We start from the raw sequence: 6,000 nt of genomic DNA on the forward strand, positions 1-6,000 counted from the left end.
TTTTTGTCCCACCTCCTCCCATTCACAGCCAGGTACTAGTTTCTCATCCGGGACACTGTGTATTGGCATTCCTATGCACTGACATACTGTTGTGTGGAAATTGTATAAATCTTAATTATGTTGAATTGGTTCATAGTGATTTTCAGGTCTACTATATCCTTCTACAGGGGCTTCCCTGGTGGCTCAGATGGTAAAGCGTCTGCCTGCAATGTGGGCGACCCAGGTTCGATCCCTGGATTGGGAAGATACCCTGGAGAAGGAAATGGTGACCCACTCCAGTACTCTTGCCTGGAAAATTCCATGGACAGAGGAGCCTTGAAGGCTACAGTCCATGGGGTCGCAAAGAGTCAGACACGACTGAGCAACTTCACTTCTTCACTTCATATCCTTCTACTCTTCTGTATATTCATTCTATTAATTTTTGAGAGTTTGATATTGAAACTCCAACTAAAATTCTTTATCTACTTAAAAAAATAATTGTAATATATAGTGGAACTATATGTAACCTTGTTCTGCATTTTCCAAGTCTCCTATAAATGTGTTATCATACTTTTGTAATTTAAAACAATAAAATTTTAAAAAATAAAGCCTACAAGCCCACAAATAAGAATGAATAAAAGGAATTCCTTGGTGGTCCAGTGACTAGGACTCCATGCTTTCACCAGGGTGGACACAGGTTAAATCCCTGGTCGGGAAACTAGGATCCCACAAGCCACGAGGCCAAAAAGTAAAAGAATGAATAAGAAGTGCCCAGGAGGGACTTCCCTGGTGGTACAGTCGTTAAGACTCCATACTTTAACTGCAGGGGGCATGGGTTCGATCTTGGGAAACTAAGATTCCACATGCTGGGCAGTGCAGCCAAAAAAGAAAAGTATCCAGGAGGATATGAAGAAATTAGAACCTTCACACTTTGTGGTAGGGATACAAAATGGTGAAACTTCTGTGGAAAATAGCTTGGTCATTTCTCAGAAAACTAAACCTAGAATTACCATCAGATCAGATCAGATCAGATCAGTCGCTCAGTCGTGTCCGACTCTTTGCGACCCCATGAATCGCAGCACGCCAGGCCTCCACTCCTAGGTATATACCCCAAGGAGTTGAAAGGAAGGACTTCAACAAGTATATTTTTTCATAACAATTTTAATAGCAGTATGATTTACACTAGCCTAAAGACGCTTTTGAACTGTGGTGTTGGAGAAGACTCTTGAGAGTCCCTTGGACTGCAAGGAGATCCAACCAGTCCATTCTGAAGGAGATCAGCCCTGGTATTTCTTTGGAAGGAATGATGCTAAAGCTGAAACTCCAGTACTTTGGCCACCTCATGCAAAGAGTTGACTCACTGGAAAAGACTCTGATGCTGGGAGGGATTGGGGGCAGGAGGAGAAGGGGACGACAGAGGATGAGATGGCTGGATGGCATCACTGACTCGATGGACGTGAGTCTGAGTGAACTCTGGGAGTTGGTGATGGACAGGCAGGCCTGGCGTGCTGAGATTCATGGGGTTGCAAAGAGTCGGACACGACTGAGCGACTGAACTGAACTGAACTGAAAGACAAAATAACCCAAATGTCCATCGACAGAGGAAGGGGTAACAAAATGTTATCCATCCATATGTTATTGTTCAGTTGCTAAGTCTTTGCGACCCCATGGACTATAGCTTACCAAGCTCCTCTGTCCATGGACTTTCCCAGGGAAGAATGCTGGAGAGGGTTGCCATTTCCTTCCCCAGGGGATCTTCCCTGCCCAGGGATCAAACCCACGTTTTTTGCATTGGCAGGCAGGTTCTTTACCACTGAGCCACCTGGGAAACCCAATCCACCCATACAGTGAAATGTGGTGGTGGTGGTTTAGTCACTAAGTCGTGTCCAACTCTAGCAACCCCGTGGACTGTAGCTAGCCAGGCTCCTCTGCCATAGAATTCTCCAGGCAAGAATACTGGAGTGGGTTGTCATTTCCTTCTCCAAACAGGGAAATATAATTCAGTCATAAAAAGGAAGGAAGTTATTCATGCTAACATGCTGCTGCTGCTAAGTCACTTCAGTCGTGTCTGACTCTGTGCAACCCCAGAGACGGCAGCCCACCAGGCTCCCCCATCCCTGGGATTCTCCAGGCAAGAACACTGGAGTGGGTTGCCATTTTCTTCTCCAGCGCATGAAAGTGAAAAGTGACAGTGAAGTCGCTCAGTCGTGTCCGACTCTTAGCGACCCCATGGACTGCAGCCTACTAGGCTCCTCCGTCCATGGGATGTTCCAGGCAACAGTACTGGAATGGGGTGCCATTGCCTTCTGAACCTTAAAAATAGGTTTAAGGACATCTGCTACTGAACACATGTTGTATTTCTTTCTTGTTTGGAAATATTAAAAATATTACCATAACAAAGATTTCAGACAAATAAAAAAAAATAGGTTTAAGATGCCGATCATAAGATGATCAACATTCGGTACTTCCTTGGTGGTCTAGTGGTTAAGACTCCTCACTTTCACTACATGGGGCACAGGTTCGATCCCTGGTCAGGGAAGATCTGCATGCCATGAGGTGCAGTCAAAATATAAGAAAAAAAATAGATGATAAATATTGTGTGATCCACTTATATGAGGGACCTCGAATCAGAGAATCCACAGACAGAAAGTAGAATAGAGGTGGCCAGAGGCTGGGGGGACAGGAATGGGGACTTAGTGTTTCATGAGGACAGAGTTTGTGTCAGGGTTGATGGAAAAGTTCTGGAGATGATGGTGGGGATTCACGACATTGTGAAGGTACTTCATGCCACGGAACTGTGCATTTAAAAAGACTTACATTGGTAATTTTTATTATATATTTGCCATAATTTTAGAAAATGAATATTGTAACATACCAAACCACTGAATTGTATGCTGTAAGTGGGTGAATTGTGTGGTATATAAATTATGTCTCGACAAAATTATTTTTCTTTTAAAGTGCCCAGCAGTATATCTGGCAATAATAATAATACTATAGTTGATGACTTCCATGGTGGCTCAGACCATGGAGAATCTGCCTGCCACGCAGGATACCTGAGTTTGATCCCTGGATCAGGAAGATCTTCTGGAGAAGGGAATGTCTACCCACTCCAGTATTCTTGCCTGGAGAATTCCATAGACAGAGGAGTCTAGTGGGCTACAGTCCATGGAGTCGCAAAGAGTCGGATACGACTGAGCGACTGACACTATTACTACTATGGTTAATATTTACTGAGTACCTACTACGTTCCAGTCCCTAAGCACTTTACATACATTAACTCACCAAATTCTCAAGGCAACCCTACAATGCTGTGACACCCTACAGGTGTCTCATTTCACAGATGATGAAACTGAGGCTCAGAGGAAACAAGTAACTTGTCTCAGGGCACTCAGCCAGGTCATGGCAGAGGTGGGATTAGTGAGGCGGGAGCAATGGATATAGCTCCTCTAGGTGGTCGGACATCCTTAGGGGTCTCGCTAGGGAGTGAGGGTCTGAACAGACGAGGGACTCTATCCGGGGTTGGAGGCTAAGCCTGAAACCAGTGACTTGAGGTCTAGAGCTTAGCTCAGAGTTGGGGCTCAGTGCAGCGTCGGGAGCTCTGTATCATGGGTCAGTTTCAGCCGGGGAGCGGGGAGCTGGGTGGGTGTTCAATTTTGAGTGGGGGATTCCATCCAGGGTACCAATGTTCGTAGCTGCGCGGATTCCGGCCGTGCCCAGCAGGGGGCGTGCTCTGCCCACAGCCAGGGCCGGCTGAGCCCTGGCTTTCCTGGGAATGGTCGCCCTGGTGGGCGGGATATGCAATGCACGACACAGGGTCCCCAAGTCTAAGTCACCCCAGATCCTAGACCCACCCAGCGTCATCTGCACCCCGAGGTCAGACCTCGCACTAGGCGGTGCTGTGTGTCTCGCGACGGCCGACCCCCTTCTCTGGGGGGGGTCTCTTCCTCGCGCCTGCGCAATGGGACCACAGTAGTGGCGGCCGCGGGGGTGATGGAAGGATGGGAGGTAGGAAAGCCTGTTCTCCAGGAACCTCCGGGAGCCCCTTCTCCTCCTCCTGGCGGCTACCTCGCAGCCGGAGCGCTCCACCGCCGATGGTGGCGGTGACCAGCGCGCCACCCTCCCGCGCTCCAAGTCCAGGCGTAACTCCCACGTGCCGCGATCCATCTGTCCCCAGCCCATCAATCTGTCCCGCAAGACCCCTCCCAAGGCCACTTAGGAAAGGGAGTGGGTGGTTGGACACAGATGGAGGACGGGAGGAGGGGCGGACCTTACTTGAGCCTCCTGGCCAGGCCAGGAAATCCTGTGGAACTTTTCCAAGGGCACTGAGCGTGGAGAGCTGTCTTCATCCCAGGGTCACGGGCTCAGCAGGGAGTGGGGGCTCAGGGCCCGTCGACCCCATCCCCCCGCCTCCCCGCCCAATCAGGGAAGCAGAAGGAAAGTGGGACCGCAAGGTCCTAAGAGCCAATATTTCAGCCCTCTGCCTGCGTCTGCCCACCCCGCCCGAGCCCCCCTCCCCGCCCTCCGCATTCCCCACATCTCCCTCCCCGTGGCAGTGAAGGAGCGCAGGAGCGAGTCAGTCCCAGCGCTAGAATGTGTTTACAAGCGTCCGCCGCGCAGACGCCAGTCGGCCGCCTGCGTGTGGGAGGCGGGCGTCTGCGGAGATAAACGGTCAGGTGTGGGTCTGTGGGTTCGCGTGTAGTGGGGGAGGGGAGGGCCGGATCTGCTGCTGCTTCTGAGGGTAGTGAGCCCCACCCTCCCTCCGTTACTCCCGGCTGGAGGAAGCTTCACTTCTTACCAGTCTCAATTGCTCCATCTGGAAGATGGGTGCACAGATTCACAGCACCGGGCCATCATGTCAGAGCTGTGATGGGGAAAGCACAGGCAGCTTTGGGGGCCTAGAGGAGGTACCTGACCCCATCTGGCAACCAGGGTGGCTTCCAGGGGGAGGTGACCGCTGAGCTGAAACTTAAAGAAAGAGCAGAAGTTAGTCACAGGGAAGAAACTGGAAGGAGGGTCTCTTTTATTCTTGGCTTACTGATTTTGGGCATCTCATGGGTCCACTCTGAGCCTGTTTCTTTTACTTTCTTCCCACCACCCCCGTTTTTGTTTTTGTTTTACTATTCATTCATTTATTTGGCTGCTTGGGTTCTTAGTCCCAGCCTGAGCGATCTTCATTGCCCCATGCAGGATCTTTTGTTGCGGAACAGGACTCTAGTTGTGGCCTGAGGGCTTAGTAATTGTGGTGCGCAGGCTTAGTTCCTCTGCACATAGGATCTTTGTTCTCCAACATCCCCCGCGTTGCAAGGCAGATTCTTAACCACTGGACCACCATGGAAGTCCCTGAGCCACTGTGTCTTCATCTGTGAATCAGACTCATGATACCCACCTTGCGGGACAGTTGCAAAGACTCCTGAGAGGATGTAGGGACGTGCTCAACCCAGTGTGAGGATGGGTTATTATCATCTGCCCCCAGGAACTCCCAGGCTCTGGAGGAATAAGGACAGTAGAAAGGGCTGAAGTGCTGATGATGGAAACCTCCCCAGGCGTGAACAAGGGCAAGGGGGTTGGGAAGGTCTAGGGGCTGACAGGGAAAAGCGTGTGTCCTGATGGGACCACAGAGACCTTCAGGACATCAAACGTTGGATATAAAAATCCAGAATTCAGGTCTTCCCTGGCAGTCCAGTAGTTAAGACTCCTCGCTGCCAAGGCAGAGAGCACATGTTTGATCCCTGGTCCGGAAACTAAGATCCCACATGCCACGCGGGTGGCCAAATGATAAAAAATAAGAAGAAGAATCCAGAATTCATCCTGAGGGCAATGGGGAGCCTCAGAAGATGTCAGAGCTTGGATGAGATGAGAATATTGAAATATCTCTCCACTGGCCAGTGTGGGTAGACAGCAATGTGCAAGGCTGGAGTTGGGACGCCAGGGAGGAGGGGGCTGTAGGGAAGGAGGGTGCAGCCCTGGGATGCCCTGCCCCCATTGCACCCCAGAGAGGAGGAGGAGAAGCTGTTGGAGATC

The sequence above is a fragment of the Bos mutus genome, chromosome 7 (genome assembly GCF_027580195.1).
Source record: "Bos mutus isolate GX-2022 chromosome 7, NWIPB_WYAK_1.1, whole genome shotgun sequence".
NCBI lineage: Eukaryota > Metazoa > Chordata > Mammalia > Artiodactyla > Bovidae > Bos > Bos mutus.